Raw genomic sequence first — 21,340 nt, forward strand, 5'->3', positions numbered from 1 at the left:
AGTGTGAGTCATAGCCACCATTTGTTCTGGCCATTCTGGTCATTCTGCCATAATGGTCACTGGACTTTTATATATATACTAGAGGCCCAGTGCACAGAAATTTGTGCACTTGGGGGGGAAGTCCCTCAGCCCAGCCTGTGCCCTCTCGCAGTCTGGGACCCCTGGGGGATAACCACCTGCTGGCTTAGGCCTGCTCCTGGGGGATTGGGCCTAAGCTGGCAATCAGACATCCCTCTGGCAGCCCGGGAGCCCTTGGGGGATGTCCACTTGCCAGTGGGGAGCAGGCCTAAACTGCAGTTGGACATCCTTAGCGCTGCTGAGGAGGCAGGAGATTCTCCCACCACCACCGCTGTACTGGCAGCCATCAGCCTGCTTGTGGCTGAGCCGAGCTCCCCCTGTGGGAGCGCACTGGCCACCAGGTGACAGCTCCTGCATTGAGCATCTGCCCCTGGTGGTCAGTGTGTGTCATAGTGACCAGTCATTCCCAGTGTTTCTGCTGTTAGGGTCAGTTTGCATATTACCCTTTTATTATATAGGATAGAGGCCTGGTGCATGGGTGGGGGCCAACTGGTTTGCCCTGAAGGGTGTCCCGGATCAGGGTGGGGGTCCGCTAGGGTGCCAGGCCAGCCTGAGTGAGGGGCTGATGGGTGTCTGCAGCTGGTCACACCCCCTTCAGGGTGAAGGTCCCCACTGGGGTGCCTGGCCAGCCTGGATGAGGGGCTGATGGCTGTTTTCAGGCTGGCCAAGCCTGCTGGTGACTGAAGCTCCCAGTCTCTCCTTATTTTCATTTTTTTGTTTTTTAATTCTGGGATTTATTTACCTTTTATAATTGAAACTTTGTTGCCACTCCAGCTCTGAGGCCACGGCCTGCTGAAAGCAGGTATCTGAGGTTTGTTTAGCTTCTATAATTGCAACTCTGTTGCTTAGAGTAGAGCTCAGAGCCCAGCCGCAGCAGGGAGGAATCTTGGCTTCCTCCATCACTGGAACAAGCAAGCCTCCTGCTCGCTTCAGCTGTGTGGCTGCTGGCCGCCATCTTTGTTGGTGGTTTATTTGCATATCGCCCTGATTAGCCGATGGGAAGCATAGCAGAGGTACGGTTAATTTCAATCTTTGTCTATTATTAGATAGGACATATATATACTAAAGGCCCAGTGCATGAATTTGTGCATGGGTGGGGTCCCTCAGCCTTGTCCCTTTACCTGGCTGGTGATTGGGGCAGGTCGGCCCAGGGGAGAAACCATGGGAGGTTGGCCGGCTGCGGGCGGTTAGCTATGGGAGCACACTGACCACCAGGAGGCAGCTCCTGTGTTGAGTGTCTGACCCCTGGTTGTCAGTGCATGTCATAGCGACCAGTCGACCTGTCATTCAGTTGTTCAGTTGCTTAGGCTTTTATATATATAGATAGATATTTTCTTGGAAATTATGTGTCAGTTTATTTGTTATAATTAAAATACTGTGAAAATATGCTTGAGATTCGTTGCTAATTTAGCTATTATTTTAATAACAAAAGATGAAGGTGCTATTTAGTAAAGTTATTGGAAACTCAATAATTTCTCTAATTTACCAGTTGTCAAAATAATGCATTTATTTCTTAAAATTTGCTTCTTTTTTTTTTTCAATTGCTTCTTTTTTTATCACTTCTCAGGAGGTTAACACTGGACTGAAAGCTTAATGAAGAGAAGTAAACCTGTGAAGATCTTCAGGTAGAACATTCTTGATGGGAATGAGTAGGTGAGCTGGAATTGTATTGAACATTTTTGAAGCATTAAAACAGCTTAAATGTTAAGTAGACTTAGTCAATACAATATAACAAATTACTTCAGTTTACAATCAGAAAAAATAATTGTGGTGCTATGTTTACATGCTTTCTCAATAATAAAGTAGACTTCTCTGTAGATACAATCCTTTTTATACATATCTTTCCAAGTAAAACAAAATAATTTAGAAACAGGTGTTACCTTTCCTTTTAATTATCTTTTTTTCCAGTATAATAGGTAATAAAGTAACTCTGCATCTTTTGAAAATCCACAATGTGTACCACTTTTCCAATGATCAAACAGCAATTACATATGTTTTTTTTTTTTTTTAAATCAACTAAGTAAATTTCAAGATCTACTTGGCTTTATGAAGCAATTACTGACTTGGGCTGCATCCCATCCAGCAACTAAAGAGTGCTCCTAGGGGTTGTGCTAAAACCCCTAAGATCACTAATCTGGGATTATTAGCAGATTACTAATTAGTGATCACTAATAAGATCACTAATACACAACACAATTAATTAAAGGCAATATTTTAAGCAGAAAAAGCATATATTTTCACTGTATAATCTTTTAGTTGAAAAATTTGCTTCAAGGCTAAGCAAATAAATATTTTCAAGTTAAAATATTTATTTCCAATAAGAATCACTTCCTTGGAATATGCAAAGAACATTTGGATTCTATTAATCAATTCTAACCTAAAAAAAGTTCTGAATTGTTTATAGAGTATCAATTTAAATACATTTTTAAAAGTCCCTGAATCTGTTCTGCAGTTTATTTCTAATGGTGGTATGAACTATAAAATTGTAGTTATCTTCAATTACTTTCACACCAAAAAATGACAACTGGTTGTGCTTTAGAGAGACCAAAGGGTTGAGGGTTTATAACACAATCTATCTGCTATCAGGCAATATTACTTATCTAGTCAACATATCAATATTTCTGACACAATGAGAGAAAATTAAAAGTAGTCATTTCAATTTTTTAGGATAGGTTGGTTTCTTGATTTATCACACTAATCTTCTCTATGTCCATGGGGTCAAGACGATGAAATAAAGCTTAGTGGCCAGGGTCTACCCCTGTGGAAAAAGAACTAGTAGAAACTTCAGCAAAGGGGATTAAGCACAGGTTTCTACATAGGAGTAGGAAGAATGCATACATAGAGAAACATGAATTATATAGCTAGAAATAGTGCAAAACTATAAAATTTTACCTGAATATTTAGATGATTTCTTGATCTCCTGGGTCTCTCTAGGTGCTTTCTATTAATGAGACAGAAATAAAAGTGGTCATTAACCTGTGCAGCTCTAAACATGGTGTATGAATGGGAGGAAGTGAGTACCATGTATCATTTTGGATAGTGGTGAAAGTTAATATATGACTTTTAGACACTGACTTATCAAGGATATCATGTTATTTCATAGTAAATATCAAGTCTACATGCATTTCTCTATAGAACATATGTAATACCATATGATAAATCAGGGTAACTACAATGAGATTCCATATTCTAGATTACATGATCATCTGAATTGCATTCATGCAATACAGCTCAATTTGGGGAGATTACTTGTTTATAAAGGGTGCATAATATGATAACCAAAATTTTAGCACTTGCATTTTGAATATTTGGATTTTGCTTGCAAACAGATGAGAAGAGGGATGCTAGATAAAATTTTAAAATGTGAACAAATCACATTTCAATTGATTTGTTCATAAATGTGAAATATTGAGATAGTGTATTATATAAAAATTAATACCAATCACTTCATAACTAAAACACATTGTAAGAAAAACTTTATAATTACAGAAAATCCTGGCTTTCAAGAAAATCTAAAATAAATTGCTAAAAGAAATCTAAGGCTAATTAAATTCAGCTTTGTTGCAGATTAAATGGATTTACAGAAAAGTGATTGCTAATAAAGGGAAAAAGGATAAAGAAGGTTTTACGTGGAGCTATGGTACCACTGATGCAATAAATGTAAAGAAAGACATCCCATGTATAATCTAAAGTAAAGAGATTTATCTTTCCTTTAGAGTTACTAAGGATATTTAATAACCCACATGAAAGAATGATAATTGATGAGGTTTATGCAAATCAACATATATTATATACGGAAACATCAATTTTTTTAATCCTCACATGAGGATAAGTTTATTGATTTTACAGAGAGAAAAGGAAAAGGAGAGAGAAATATTGACTGGTTGCCACTCATATATATACCCCACCCGGGAGCCTAGGTATGTGCCTTGACAGGGAATCGAACCCACAGAGCCACAAAGGCCAGGGCCACATTACCTTTGAATACACCAACTTCATTGCTAAGCATTATATGTGAGCAATAATTTTTACCCATTTCTTTTTCTAATATTTTATTTCAAAAATGAGTACTCATAAATATATAATCCCATTCATTTATAGTATATATTTTTCATGTTTGTTTATTAAAAATAATTAAAATATGTGTGTATGTAGTCATGTGCCACATATAATGTGTAGGCCATTGAGAGACTGCATATGATGTTTAGGTCATTGAGAGACCATATAGTCTAGGTAAAGAGTAGGTGCTATACCACCTAGGTTTGTGTAACATCACTCTATGATGTTCACACAAACTCAAAACACCTCACAATGCATTACTCAGAACATAATCCCTGTTAAGTGGCACATGACTGAATATATATATATATATATATATATATATATATATATATATATATTCTAGTAATGCTGTTAAATTTAGACAAGCAAGATAAAATCTTAAACCATATGTGTTTATTTGACTTCTGGGTTCATGTGTTTTGTCAGTCATAAGCATATATATACGTACACATTCACATTTATATCTCAGTGACATAGATTAAATTGACGTGAATTGTTTCTGCCTTCAGCTCATGGAAATATCACTAGAATTCTATCTGTGCTGACAGTTTGTTCCATAGTCAAATTGGGCATCATGTCAAATGTTTGTCTTCTCATTTCAAATTGAGAGCCAATTTTCTGTCTTTTCTAAGACAGAATGTATGCTAAGCTCCATCTCAGTCTAGTTGCTTCAATGACCATTTTCTCTTTGCATGACACAATATTATTACGTAGGAAGATGTCTCATAAGAGATAAAAGATGGAAGATGATGCCTCAAGAAGATTTGATTTAAAAATATAGAGTGAATATAGAAGAGTGTAGGAAGTAATTTGGAGCTCGGAGTAGAGAAGAGCTTCAATTATACTACAAAATAAGAAGAAAATACATTTATGGGAAATGTAGGACTGAACTGAATTAAATATGTATAGGTAAATTTCACTTTAAAATTTTATCAAGAGTATAAGACACTGCAAAAGAAATAACGAGCATTTTGACATCTATTCCACTTATTTGACTGAAATAAGTAGAAATCAGACCTGGGCTAGCAGAGAAAGCTAGGATGTGAGAATCAGTCGCTTGCAGTCTCATTTTTCTGACTCCTAGATACGAATTTGAACAATTCATTTTCAGTGATGGTAGGAGTACTCATAGAACACTACAGTAGACATTTTACATGACCTCAAAATCCTTTCAGCATTCATATTTTGAAATCAGTAAATAAAAGCATGCAACAAAAAGGGAGGTAAATAAATGACTATGGATTTATGAATCATTAGAACTTTTTTTTTTTCATTGAGCAATGTCAAAGAGCATATTTAAACAAACATAGAGGGTATAGCCCACTATACACCTAGGCTATATCTGTAGTTTTTAAATCAGGTATTCTACAAAGGACAGAGTAAGTATAGTGCATTTCCTGGGGATCTGAATAAAAAAAGGAGCCATAGTTTCATTCAGCATCAGATACAGATATATTATGGAGTAAGACTCAAGAACCCAATGCATTTTTAAGACAAAGCTTATGATAGCAAAGAAACATTATCTTATGCTTCCAGGCTCCTGAAAGTTTCATTTTGGGAATAAGATGTTGACTTATGTGTTTAGGATGTGTTTGTTGAAGGAAGAGTTTTTCATGTCAAAACTGTATTCCCTTTACTGTTTCCTATTTTCATCACATTCAATATTCAACAAATATAAATATGAGTGTGCTAGTGTTTCCAATACCCAGTTATTTTTTTCTTTCTGGGGTAGCAGGATAATACATTTCCAGCTTCTTTGAAATCAATCAGTGCACGTGGCTAGTTCTAATTGATTTCTTTTCCCCCCAAATGTAATATATATACATATATATATATATATATAATATATATATATATATATATTATATATATATATATATATATTATATATATATATATATATATATACTAGAGGCCCACTGCATGAAATTTGTGCATGAAGGGGAAGTCCCTTAGCCTGGACTGCACCCTCTCCAATCCGGGACCCCTCAGGGGATGTCTGACTGCTGGTTTAGGCCCGATCATCTGCGGGATGGGGCCTAAACCAGCAGTCAGAAATACCTTTCTCAATCTGAGACCGCTGGCTACTAACCACTCACCTGCCTGCCTGCCTGATCACCCATAACCACTCGCCTGCCTGCCTGGTTGCCCATAACCATCTTTGCCTCAGATCCCGCTGCTGCGGCTTCGTCTGGAATGATGTCCAGAAGGTCATTCAGCTGTCAGGTTTAATTAGCATATTATGCTTTTATTATTATAGATTCATGCATGGGTGGGGTTCAGCTGGCCCACCCTGATCATGGCCAATTGGGTAGGGCCAACCAGGGGGGAAGGGAATGTAGGATGTTGGTCGGCTGACCCAACCTCAGATCGGGGTGTGGGGGTCCAATCAGGGGTGGGGTCGTCTGGGGGGAGGTACACCAGGTAGTTGGGAGGCAGACCCCACCCCTTGGTCAAACTCCCATAGAACTCCTGGTTGAGGAGACAATTTGCATATTACCCTTTTATTATATACTAGAGACCCGGTGCATGAAAATTCATGCACTCAGGGGTGTCCCTCAGCCTAGCCTGAGCCCTCTCAAAGTCCGGGACCTCTTGGGGGATATCCGACTGATGGCTTAGGCCCAGTCCCCTAAGCTGGCAGCCAGACATTCCTCTGGCAGCCTTGGAGTCCTCGGGGGATGTCCACCTGCCGGCTTAGGCCCGCTCCCCACAGAGAGCGGGCCTAAGCCATTAGTCGGACATCTTTAGCACTGTCGCAGAGCCGGCTTCTAGCTGAGTGACACTCCCCCAGTGGAAGCACACTGACCACCAGGGGGTAGCTCCTGCATTGAGCATCTGCCCCCTGGTGGTCAGTGCACATCATAGCAACCAGTCGTTCCCCCATTAGGGTCAATTTGCATGTTACCCTTTTATTATATAAGACTAGTAGCCCAGTGCACAAAATTCATGCACATTGAAAGGGAATTAATTAGAGGAACATAATTTGGACTCACTATCTAATATCAATAATATGTGAGCGTGAGGCAGTCCACTTTTCTGAAATTCAATGACAGGCCGCTGAGAGCCGTCTGACCAATGGCTGATTCTGTGGAGGTGGGACTTCCTCCTCCCTGCTGTCAGTTTCCACAGCTGTGATGAGGAAGCTAGGGTGACAGAGGGAGCTGCACCCTCCAAACCACCCTCTCTCTTGCTCTGCTCTATGTCCAGTGGTCTCCTGCTCTCCAAACCTCCCGCTTTCCACCGGCAAGGTCCAGGAGCATGTTTCTCTTTTATTGTATAGGACTACAACAGTGATGGTGAACCTATGACACACGTGTCAGAGGTGACCCGCGAACTCATTTTTTTTGGTTGAATTTTCTTTGTTAAATGGCATTTAAATATATAAAATAAATATCAAATATATCTTTGTTTTACTATGGTTGCAAATATCAAAAAATTTCTATATGTGACCCGACACCAGAGTTAAGTTAGGGTTTTTCAAAATGCTGACACACCGAGCTCAAAAGGTTCACCATCACTGGAATAGAGGCCCAGCACATGAAATTTGTGCACAGATAGGGTCCCTAGGCCTGGCCAGTGATCAGGGCCAATCGGGATCTTCCTTTCCCTGGCTTCCAGCTGCCAGCCAGGCCTTGCTTCATTCCACACCACCCCCTACTGGTCAGTGCGTGTCGTAGAGAGCGGTCAAACTCCTGGTCTGTTGAACCCCGAGGGGACAATTTGTATATTAGCCTTTTATTATATAGGAGGATGTGTGTGTGTGTGTGTGTGTGTGTGTATTTAATTGTTTATTGTTTAAAGTATTACATATGTCTCTTTTTCCCCCATTGACCTCTCCCCAGTTATTCCCATCCAACTAGTTCTAATTGATTTCAATCAAATATGAAATAAAGTGAAAATACTACTTTTATCCTGATAACTACAAAAATATGCTTTACAATTAGACAAGATCCCTATTCTTTAATTCAGGAATAGGGGAGAGTATGGCCTTCAGTTGGTACAGCTAAAAGTCACTGTGCAGAGCAGGGTACCATATTAACCTTAGCATGAACACATTTGTAAGACCTATATGATGAGCAAGAAATATTTTAATTTTATTATATTAAACTACTAAGATTTCAGAGTTTCAGATAAGGCATTATAACATAGAAATACATGCATTGCTAGGTTTTAAGCATGGTTCCATGTCCTTGGAATTCATTGAGGGCCAAAATGAGGTGACATTCCCTTCCCTGCTGGAGTTCATTGTAGAGAGGATCACAATATTTGTAGTAAATATATTGGAAATAAGAAAGAGATTGGGGAAGGGGAATGGGAAGGAAGGAGAGTCTAATTAACATAATGGTTATAGTACGTAAAATAATGGCCCCCCAAGATGTCAAGTTCTAGTCACTGAGAAGTATGAGTATGTTACCTTACATGTCAAAGGGGACATTACAGATATTATTAGGTTAACAATCTTGAAATGGGAGTTCATTCTAGAACAGTGGTTCTCAACCTTGGCTGCACATTAGAATCACCTGGGAATCTTTTTAAAATCCTGATTTCTGTGCGTCATCCTCCAGAAATTCTGTTTCTTTGTTACTAATGTTGTGGCCTCACCCCATAACAAAGAAACAGAATTTCCGGAAGATGAGGCCCAGAAATCAGGATTTTTAAAAAGATTCCCAGGTGATCCAAATGCGCAGCCAAGGATGAGAACCACTGTTCTAGATTATCAAAGTGGGTTAAATACAATAATAAAAGTCCTTATAAGAGAGAGTCAGAGGGTGCAGAGCCAGCTAAGAAGATGTGAAGATGGGAGCACTGGTTGCAATTATACAGAGACAAGAGCCAAAGATTGTGGTGGCTTCTAGAAGTCAGAAAAGGCAAGGAAAGCATTTTATACTACAGCAGGGGTCAGCAAACTGTGGCCCCTTGAGTGTGGCTCTTCCACAAAATACCACTTGTGGGCACGCACGTACAGTGCGATTGAAACTTCGTGGCCACACTCAGGGTGCCAAAGAGCCGCATGTGGCTCACGAGCCGTAGTTTGCCAACCACTGTCCTAGAGTATTCAGAGGAATGTGGTCTTGCCAACCCATCTTAGACATCTGACCTCCTTCTGAACTATAAAATACATCTCTGTTGTTTTAAGCCCCTAAGTTTGTGGTAATTTATAGCAACAATAGGAAAAGAGGAGAATTACCTAAAAAAGAAGTGCTACAAGACCAGGTAACCTCACCTCACTGATAAACCGAGGCTTTGCCTTCAATGTAGGGTATTGGCACTGATTGATCTTGTAATAAAGGTGAGAAAGGAATTGTATGTTTTGAAAGACATATTAGTAACTCTTTTTACTACAACTCCATTTCCCATTTTCATATGCAAAAACTATTACTATTTTGTTTTGTTTTTTAATAACAAGACCATGAATCTCAGTCTACTTTGTCCTCTTGCTGGTTGTCACTACTCACTACTCATGCTTTGAGATTCTTCTCTCTTTTCCAATACCAATCAGAATATGTAGAAGGTGGTGTTTCCCCAATTCTCCAAGCCCATAACAGCTCCCAGAAATAATTAAAAGAAACACCCATTTATAGGGTTTTACTTTTGAAAACCAGAGATAACTAAAAATGTTAGAAATTGTTCAAATTGTATAGCCTGGATTGCAGGTCTATTCTTAAGGGTTCTCAATTGATATGGTAGTTGAAAGACAAGTGAGGCTTTTGCCATTGGTTTATGAACCTTTCACTCAAAATTGATCCTCTTCTTAAGAAATGAAATTGGGTCTAAAGATATTCACAAAATGGAAAATCAGTGCCTCCCAGGTTTATGGCCATGGATGCTACTAGTGTGAGTGAGACTCAGTTTGCCAGTCTGACAGTTAGAAACAGAGTGATTTCCTCTCAGTATTTCCACATAGAGTGTCACTCCATGTTGGTTATCAACCTTATTCCAAACACACATGTCCATTTTAATCCAATTCAACATGTTTTTCCCAAATGTACGCCCTCATCTATTTATTTTGGGAGAGAATCCTCCACCCACCCTTCCCAAAAGAAAAATATACATTGTGATATATACCTGGGTCACAAGAATGATCCTTTATAGGCCCAAAATTTAGGCACTTCCCTTATTCCTTCATATATTTTGCATAATGGCATTTTTAAAGGGTTTCTTGCTCTTAATTTTATTTTATTTATTTTTTAAAATATATTTTTATTGATTTCACAGACAAAGGGAGAGAGAGAAAGAGATAGAAACATCAATGATGAGAAATAATGCCCCACACTGGGGATAGAGCCCACAACCTGGGCATGTGCTATGACCTTCTGTTTCACAGGTCAACGCTCATGCACTGAGCCTGGCTGGCCAGGCACATAATGGTATTTGAAGTTTGGGGATACAGATGTACCAAGATTGACAGTGATCACGGTTTTTCATGGAAACATACACAGCTTGTTTTGAAGAGGAAGTGGGATGTTTTGGTTTTGTTTTTAAATTGATTAATGTTATAAGGTATGAAGTGCTTAGCTCCCAAAGACTGAATATCTGAATAATAGAAAAGTGAAATCCTGTAACTTGTACCATCTTGAGAAACACTCAGCTTATAAATATGTAAACAAGATTCAACAACTGCAGCATTCTTCCAGCCTCACCAGATGTGCTTTCAAAAGGCTGTTTAGAGCCCTTCTTTTATGCTTTCCCCCTTTTTTTTTTATTTTCTGCTGCCTGAAATATCAGCGAATGAGCAAGTGATTACCTCACATGGTTTTCTTCTACCTATGAAATATGCATGAGATCTGTTCTGACTAAAGTTTATGTTTGCCTAGAGGTTCAACAACTTTTGGGGGTCTTAGCCTCAGTGGCTACATTAGACTTCCTGGAAAACAGATTTACATAAGAAATGGGAACTCAATTTAAATAATCCATTTGTCTTATAAGAACTCTTTATAAGGAAAGTGCTCTTCCTTCTTAAATAACATTAAAATAAAAGTAGTGAATTTTAAAATTTTAAGTGAAAACTGTTCTCCACTCAAGGAAGCATTCTTTTATTTGCTAACATATTTTAGGATTTTTTAAATTCTATAACTTTAAATTGCATGCATCTTTGTAATATCACTCTAACTCATCTTTATTCTACTCTTAAAACTTATTTGTGATTATTCTACACATTGATCTTTAATCTCAAGACATTAACAAAAAAGTGCTTTATGTTTAAACATGTGACAATCTTATATTCATGCAGAGTGTAATGTAATAACTTAAAATAATCAATAATGTTCTATGTTTAATTATATTTAGTAAATAATACATCTTCTATGTCATATGCAATAACCTTGAGAATGGAGATGTTATGTTATGGAAATCTTTTTGTATGCTAATGATTCTTTGTTTCAATTATTTATTCCATAGCATTTATTGAGTGCCTAATAAGTTACAGGTATTATTTTAGGTTCTTGAGATGCACATCTGTGTAAAAACTACACAAGTTATCTACTAGAGATAATATTCTAGGAGGGAAGACAATCTATATACATATTCATACTTCTAAAATGTTTGAATGTTGTAATATGTTAGAAGATAATGAATACCAGGGGAAAACAAGCAGAGTAGGCTACAAAGTGGGGCCTGGGAGGCAGTTACTATGCAGATTTCTAAGGCATGTACATTATAGAAATGATTGGTACAAAAGTCTTAAGGTGATAACAATCCTGGCATGTTTGTGGGAAAGCAAGTAGGGCATTGTGTATAGAGTGAGATGACACTGCAAGTAAGAAATGAAGTCGGAGAAAAAGAGTAATGGTGGTGGTATGCACATAAGGTCTGTAGGCATTTTAAGGAATTTGACATGCCTTTTACTAACATGGAAATCCAATGGAATTTTTGGAGCAGAATAATGATATATCTGAGGTATTGTTCATAGGATTACTCTGACAGTTCTCTTGTTGAAAGTAGATTATAGTTGAGATTGTAATAATCAGGTTTGAGGAGATGATAGCTCACATCTAGTTGGTAAAACTGTAAGAAGTAAGATTCTGTTTCTGTTTTGAAGGTAGGGATTTTTAATTGATTGAATATTATGTGAAAAAGGAGTCAAGAATGAATATAAGAGTTATGGTCTGAAAAGTGTATGTATAGAAATGCCAGAAACTGATATAGCATAAATGTCAGCTGAAACAGATTTGAAAGGGAGGTCAGAAGGTTAACTTTGTTCATGTTCAGTTTGAAATGGCTTCTGAATATTTAAGTGAAAAGTCACAAAAGCAATTAAGTATCCTAGTCTAGAGTTTGTATGATACATCTGAGCTGGAAATATAAATGTGGGAGATGATCAATGATGTTTAAAGTCATAAGAAACTATACATTTTCCAAGGAAATTAGTACAGCATTACAGATTTTTTTTTAAAGAAATCAAATCAACATTTATGTTATTTTATACCCAGAGCTTACTACTATCTTGAAGATTTGATGATAGAAGATATAATGTTAAACAACTAAAAAGGTAGAGGAATGAGTGAGTCACACAAATATACTGTAATCTATATTTGTAAATATACTGTAATCTATATAGATATAAGCGACCACCCAACTGTCTGACCGTACGACTGGTAGCTACTGGTAGACACTCAATCACCACCAGGGGGAAGACGCTCAACGCAGGAGCTGCCGAGAGACGACAACTTTGCAGAATGTTCTCTCACATCTGAGACACCTCAGGGATGTCAGACTGCCAGTTTCTGTCTGTTCCCTGCAGGCCAGGCCGAGAGACCCCCACCTGCCGGAGGGACCCAGCTCACTCTGCAAATGTCCTTCGAGCCCAGCTCCTGCCCCAGTTGGCTCCAGGGTGTTTCTGGCCCATCTCACCCAGTCCCTCCCTGCCAGCCACCTTCTAATTAATTTACTTTCTATGTGCACAAATCCATGCACCGGACCTCTAGTATACTATAATTATAGAACAGAACCAAGGATCCACTTCTAGTTTGTAGACATGAATTTAATGTGTCATACGTTAACACATACCCCAAAGTCTAGTAAGGAAGTTAGCACATAAGAAGTCACCATTAAAGTTCTGATGAATAAATACAAAATGCTTGAAATTCTCTAAAACTTATAACAATTAAGTTGTATTATGAGGATGAACTTCGCATGTTTGATTTTCTACTCATTCTTGTTTTCCAGAGGCCAATTTTTGCGCTGGTCATGTAGATAATAAGAACCATTCTATTCTAGTTGCTGGGAAAGTCATCTTGAGATCTGCATAAAAGAAGTCTATTAAGAATTATTTCTAGGGAAGCAGAATGGGTGAATTGAATTGGGGTGAAGGAAATGAGTTGGGATGTGGTTTCAATAAATGACTCAATTGATCTTAAAGGGAATGTACCTTGAAATTTTCTCAATTGAGACACAGTTGGTGGAACTTTATACCCCATTATCAGCCAGTTATTGAATATGGGCTGCCCAGGGAAAGGGTTTGACCAACATTTTTTAGTTTAGGGCAATTCTTGAGGAAGGACGAAGATGTCAGATAATACATAATTCTAGGAGTTCTTAGAGAAATAATTTTCACTTATTTGATTCTTTACTTTCTTATACATATCCAGAACACTTTGGTAGTATAAATGCCTCTTGTTCCACAGTGATGATGTTTAATAAAAAATTTTAATTTTTTTTAAGACTAGAGTTTAAAGTAAAAACAAAATGGCTCATTAAGGAAGACAAGGATTGTAAGACACTTACTTAGGTGTTCAGTAGTTGGAAACAATAATCCAAGCTTGTGTTTCTAGGTTCTCTAATTCTATTTATTAAAATGAAAAATAAGAAACAAATAAATAAAATAGCATCTAGTTGTGATCCATCAACTTGATTTTATAACCCCAGATCTACATTTGGAAAAAGATTGACTACAAAACAAACAAGCAAAACACACACACACACACACACACACACACACACACACACACACAGGACACACCTATTCTTCATTGACTTACTAAGAATTCAAGAAGTTTCCTGGACACAGGTCCTATCCATTGCTAAAGTGACCACAAAAATGTATCAGTGCCTTATGTTGCTAACAAGATAAGAGCTAGGATTCGGGACTCCCAGAGAGGGAACTTTGTGAGTGTGTCATGCTCCAAACTAAAAGCCTGGAGTATTGTATTAATAAAATAAATAGTAATCATAATGTGTGCTTTCAGCACAAAGATATAAAACTACATCGATGAGCCCTGGCATGTGTGACTCAGCTGTTTGAGTGAGCACTGTCCTGTGCACTGAAAAGTTTCCAGTTTGATTCTCATCAGGGCCTGTACCCAGGTCATGGGTTCCATTCCCGGTGAGAGTGTATGTGGAAGTCAACTGATTGATGTTTCTCTCTCTCCCCCTCTCCTTTTCTCTCTCTCTCTAAAATCAATATAAATGTATTTTAAAAAACCTGCCCCCATGGAACAAAATGGAATGTCCTAAAGCAGATCACACATATGTAGTCATCTGATTTACAATGACTATAAGAAACAATGGTGTCGTGATAAAAGATAGTATTTTAAACAAATGTTACTTTGGAAAAATAACGAATATATCAGATGATGTATCATAGAATTGTACACTTGAAATCTGTATAAGTTTATTAACCAATGCAACCTCAATAAATTTAATTTACCCAGTTTAAAAAGATAAATAAAACAAATCTACATGTACTCTACCATTTTTTCTCCGTGTGTGTGTGTGTGTGTGTGTGTGTGTGGTTTGTTTTCTGTATTTCAATTTAACAACAGTTGTTAGGTACATATTCATGGTCAATGAATATCTTTTGAATGAATAGTGTTTTGTATGTCAAATTATAGATAACTTTTATTGAATTATATTTCCATATATATTCCATATATAGAAATGGATCAACAAAATTTGAGTAATGTCCATGCTTTTCTTTTTCTATTTTAGTTCAATCATTATTCATTAACATGAGAAAAAGAAAAAGAGAGAAATCCACTTTTTATTAGCACTTGAGTACCACATTGCCAAAGATATTTCAATGTAGTTTCTAAAATTTCAAAAAGAACTATTGACAGAACTATATGATTATGGAACATTGATTTGGACACATGATAAAATAAAAGTGGAACAAAATCAATCACTCAAACATTCACTTGTGCGTATCTTTACTTTAAAAAAATGAATAAGAATATCTTTTTAGTGTAATGAAAGATTAAAAAAAGCCCCCCAAATACAGAGTATATTACGATAAACTGTCCATAAATTAAAGTGAAATAACTAAGGTTATATCAGGGAATCAGGTTAATACAATCCGAGAGAAATGATCGGTTTACTTACATATGAATACTTCACTCTATGTACACTTTCTCAATAAACTTTAGATATAGCATCAGTTTTATAAAATAGATGAGTAAGCAAAGTTTGAACATAAGGTATAATAGTTCATGAACACATGAAAATTTCATGAGCACCAAAGTGAGTTATCATTAAAATGTTTTCTGTTTTGAAGCCAGGGTCTCAGATCATTAAGCAGCTACTTAGGTATAAACCTTGCAATTAAAAACATCAAAATTGATGTGCAGCTACAGTACTTCGATTAGTAGTTGGATGTTAATCAGAATTTGTTTCATTGTTACTAAACTGAACGTGTTTGTGAGAAGATTTCAGTTTTCTTTCACAAACCATGAATAGTGACTTGAAATCTACATAAAATAGAAATTAGAATATTCAATGGTTTTTGAAGAAGGGTAAATATTTAATAAAGTCACTTTATTACATAATAACTTGTATTATTACAACAAAAAGCTGTGTTTACTCTTTTCTATTATATCAATCATTTTACTTATGAGTTAATGTCATGGAGATGCAAGGAAAATATGACATTTGAAGATTTTAGATTAAGTGCTTATTTCATTTAATGTATCAAACTAAATATTATATCTATTGATTGATTGATTGATTGATTGGTCAACTGATCTATCTATTCAGAGTTAATAGTAAAAATGTATAAATTTAAACCCAAGTCTAAGGGTAAGTAACTTCATGTTTCTATATTTACCTCAAGTAAGTTGTGTTTGAAATATTATCTCTATTTTTTTCCTTTTAAACAATATATTTTTATTTATTTCAGAGAGGGGATGGGAGAGAGGGAGAGGGATAGAAACATCAATGATGAGACAGAACCATTGATTGGCTGCTTCCTGCACGGCTCTTACAGGGTATTAAGCCTGCAACCAGGCTATGTGCCTTGACCTGGAATGGAACCTTGACCTCCTGGACCATGGGTTGACACTCAACCACTCAGACACACCAGCCAGGCTATCTCTAATTTTAAAAAAATTATTTAACTTCTAGTCAGATTGTAACTTGTTTTGGTAATTTATTCATAGCCTACACACTTAATTCATAGCCTACACACACACACACACGCGTGCACACACACACACACACACACACACACACACACACACACACACACCCCTCTAAGGAGGAAAATCAATATTAGCCAAGTATTAAGAGTTTAAGATTGTGTCTGAAGGATTAATTTGTAATATTCAAAAATATAATGTATTTCTACAGCTTATATTTTTATCCTCAGACACTCTTCCAATATTAACTCACTATTATCATCAGCTCTCCCCCTCTTCAGTGTAATATAATTTGAAATCAGTGTCTTGGAAGCTAAAGCAACTCCTTCAGGAGCAGACAGTATTCTCTTAATAACAAAAAATTTCTTACAAAATTGCCATTCAGTAGATAACAACTTACTAAACATGATAATTGTTTATTGTTCAACCTAATGAAAAACATGAGTTTATCAGTTAAACTAATATCAGTTTAAAGATATTTTAGCTTTACTGAGTAATAATTTACAAAATTGTAATACATTTGAAGTATACACATGATGATTTGATATACATTGCAAAAGGATTCTACTAATTGAATTAATTAACACATCCATCACCTCACATAACCTCACATATTTATCTTTTATTTTGGTGAGAACATGTAGGTTTTATTCTCTTAACAAATTTTAATTATATCATACACTGTTATCAACTACAGTCACCATGTTATACAGTGGTGGGCAAAAGTAGGTTTGCAATTGCATTGTGATATTATTTTTCATTAATAAAGCTATTGTAATAATTATAACCTGCATGTCTTTTTGCATAAGAACAACTGTAAACTTACTTTTCCTCACTCCTATACATTAGATTCTCAGACCTCATGCACTTTATAACTGAAAGTTTGTAACCTTTGACCAACCTCTTGTAATTTCTCTATCTCTTAGCCTCTGGCAACCACCATTTTACTCTGTTTCTATGAGTTCATCAGTTTAAAGATTTTTTAAAAACATGTATTATGTGTCAAAAATTATACTGCATATTAATACTGTATTAAAATTTATCTGAAAAGTATAGAACATGGTCCTATAAACAAAGTTATACTGTTAAAACTTGTTTTTTAATATTTTTATAATCATGTACATATTCAGATCTAGAACAAAAGAGGACAGGAAAAATTTATATTTGAATCAGCGGAGCCAGCAAATGGGGCTCAGAGAAGAGAGAAAGCAATGTGCCTGTCTGGTGCAGCTTTTTTTTTTTTTAAATACTCACTGGAAGATACTTTTCCATTGATTTTTAGAGAGAGTGGAACAGAGAGGGAAAGACAGAGAGAAATATCCATGTGAGAGAAACACATCGTGTGGCTGCCTCTTGCATGTGCCCTGACTAGGTAGGGCCCAGGCTAGGGAGGATCCTGCAACTGAGGTACATGCTCTTGACTGGAATATGCCCTTGACTGGAATCAAACCTGGGACTCTTCAGTCTGCAGGCGGACGCTCTATCCACTGAGCCAAACCAGCTAGCTCTCACATGAGATTCTTAAAAGTTCACTCTGATGAACCCAGACATCTCCCACTAATGATTACTTTCTCTCTTTTATAAAATTATCTTTTGTTATTTTATCTTTGTTTTGGCTCTTTTATTTAAGCATTTGGAAAAGCCTCCTTAAACTTTATTTTTCATCTTTTATCTCTCTCCTTCCCATCACAGTTAAGGTGTTTTTGGATATTCTACATTAATTTTTACTTTCACATCAACAAAATATAACATTAAATATAAATAGAAATATATAAACATATATGTAAGTTATAAACATATTGTAAAATAAACAATTGCAAATCCATATCATAACTCATGATGTAGGACATAACCAATATTTTCTATCTACCATGTGCTCCTTTCATGCCCTAAACCTTTGCCTCCCCGGCAGGTGTAATCTCTATTTAGAATCAGTGTTTATTATTAATTTTTATTTAAAAATTAGTAGTTAAGTACATGTCTAAATATTATATTTTTTAGCTTTTATTGCCTTGGGATTTGTTAAAATGATGCTTTGTGTAATGTCATGGGCCTTTTCTTTTCTCACTCAACATTTTATTTCTAAAGTGATTCCATGTTGTGATGGGTGATTGTAGTTTATTTGTGTTTACTGATGTAGAACATTCTATGGGGTTAATATGCCAGAACTTATTTACTTGTTGATTAATAGTTGGTGTATTTTTTGTCTTTCTTTAATTTTTTAATCAACTAATGCAAATCTGGACACTCTTGTACATGTTTTCTGTTGGATATATGCAAGAATTTCTCTGAGTTGCATACCGAGGAACAGAAATAATGTGTCATAGTTGAACCTCTAACTTTATCATATGATTTCACTTTTTGATCCAAAGTGGTTATTAAAATGTACCCTCCCTACCAGCAATATGTATAAAATGACAAATTGCTATTATCGTTAAGAACATGAACCTTGGAGCCAGACTTGATAGATTTTGTTTTTCTTTGAGTTAAAATACACAATCGAAGTACACTTAGAAAAGTGTACTAATTTTAAGTGTATAGCTTGGTGAATTTCATAAATTGAACCTACCTTTGCAAACAGCAGATTAAGGACTGAACATTACTAGAATCTAAAGGGCTCCCCTTGTGGTTTTTTCCAGTATTATCTCTCATGACACCAGAATAAATGCTATTTCTACTTCTAAACTCATAGATTAGTTTTGCCTGTTTATAAATTTTATGCCACATCATATAACATATACTCATTTGGTCCTGGATTTTATTTCAATTTATGTGTTGAATATAATAGTGGTCGATTTTTTCTCATAGACAAATAATATATCATTGTGTAGATACACCATCAATTATTTATCTGTTCTATTGCTCATTAGCAACTGGATAGGTTTCTATTTGGATTCATTTCTAATGCTACTATACCATTCCCCACCTCTCCATTTTTAGCATGTTTTTCTCCATGTACATTTATTACATTTCCCTGGGTTCTTTGCTCTTGGATCTGATGGCCACCTGTTCACTACTTTCATGCTGAAGAAAAAAATTCACTTCTTCCCTCCACAGCCCCCACTTCTGAAGATGCTCATACATCATATGATCCAAGGATATGGGGCACTCATTTACCCTCACTATAGCATTTTTATACATCTTTTTTGGTGAACATATATGCATTTCTGTTGGGTTCTATAGAAGCAAAACTGCTGATTTTAATGTGTCAAACTTTAGTAGATACTACCCAACAGTTTTCCCAAGCAGTGTACTAATTTTCACTCTCTACCAGCAATAAATGAGACATGCAGTTACTCCACATCCTCATCACAACCTGTTTTATTTCTGCTTTGTTTTTTTTGTGGTTTTTTTTATTATTCAATTTATTTTAACAGCAAAAAAAATTCATCCATATCTACCATACTCCAACCCCAACTCTTGCAACCACCAATCTATTCTTTAAATCTGTGAGGTTGTTTTTGTTGTTTTGTTGTTTAGTTTTGTTTTAGATTTCACATATAAGCAAGATCATAAGGTGTTTCTCTGTCTGACATTTCACTTTGCATAATTTCCTTAAGGTCCACCCATCCATGCTGTTGTAAATGACAAGATTTCATTATTTTTTATAGCTGAATTTCTTTACCTATTCATCCACCTGTGGACATTTAGGCTGTTTCCATATCTTGACTATTATAAATAATGCTGCAATAAACATGGGGTGCATATATATTTTCAAATTAGTGCTTTTTTTCTCTGTAGAAGTAGAATTGCTGGATCATATGGTAGTTCTATTTTCAATTTTGTTTTCTGCACAAAGCTTTATTGTTTCATTTGGTCCAGTGCATGGGAGAGGGTTTCAGGGTGGTTAAAAGAATGGCTAGTAGTTTCAGGGAGAGGCTCAAGCAAAAGCCAGACACCAGGGGCTGCAGAGGAGCCCCTCAAAAGCCTCTAGGCTCAAAAGGCTCCTAGTCATGCTTGAGGGTGAACCCTTTCAAAGAGATACTTACCCCTCAGAGGTTAGTCAGGTATAGCCCATCTTCTTGATGAGTTTCACCCGCTCACCTGGAAGTGGTTCTCCATGGAGATGAGGGTCCACGTGGGCAGAACCCAGGGCCTACAGCTCCAAAAGGACTTGGTTCGGGTTCCTCTCCAAGGCCTCGGAGGTTTCCATGGCACCCTGAGTTTTGCCCACTCATCTTGGGAGGCTTGAGCACGTCCTGGAAGAGAATGTGGCCACCACGCTGGTTTTGCATCTTTAAGAGACGCTCAGCTCCCTCGTTTTTCTTCTCCACTAACTTGAGGAAGAAGTGGCCCATGCCCTATAGAGCTACATCCTCCAGGTGGAAATGGAAACCCAGAGAGAGGTAGGTGTAGGAGACCCCCAGAGGTAGGTTGGCCAGGCGATTTGACCCCTGCCTCCACCTCGGTGGAATAATTCTGACGAATTTGGGAGCTCATGGTTGCTGGGCAATAAGAAATTAAGTTAGAAAAAAAAAAAAAAAACACAGTGTGTTTGCTGGTCTCAGAGTTAGTTCCAAAGATGGTGACTGGATAAGACCCTGGAGAGTGGCCAGAGGCTGGAAGGAGTTACCCTGGGTCTGTTTCATCCAAACATTGTTGAAGCCAGAGACAGATCTGGGACCACCAAGGGCACTATCTATTTTTAATTTTTTGAGGAACACCCATTTTTCCCCCATAGGGTTTGCACCAATTTACATTCCCACCAAGAGTACACAAGTGTTCTCTTTCTTCACATCCTCACCAACACTTGATAGCAGCCACTCTAATGGATGTGAGGTGATATCTCATTGTGGGTTTGATTTGCATTTTCTGATAATTAATGATGTTGAGGATCTTATTTATGTACC

General features: G+C 36.8%; 1 pseudogene across 1 annotated transcript in view; it reads right to left on the reverse strand.

Moving 5' to 3' along the window:
* The window catches only part of LOC308515316 (ferritin light chain-like), a 306,095-nt pseudogene extending 285,060 nt beyond the window's left edge, over nt 1-21,035 (reverse strand). The window contains exon 1 of the transcript in view: nt 20,649-21,035. The product of the transcript in view is annotated as a ferritin light chain-like (transcript). The remainder of the gene's footprint in view (nt 1-20,648) is intronic.
* Nucleotides 21,036-21,340: the final 305 nt, after the last annotated feature.

Source organism: Myotis nattereri (genome assembly GCF_964212035.1).
Source record: "Myotis nattereri genome assembly, chromosome: 3".
In the NCBI taxonomy this organism is placed as follows: domain Eukaryota; kingdom Metazoa; phylum Chordata; class Mammalia; order Chiroptera; family Vespertilionidae; genus Myotis; species Myotis nattereri.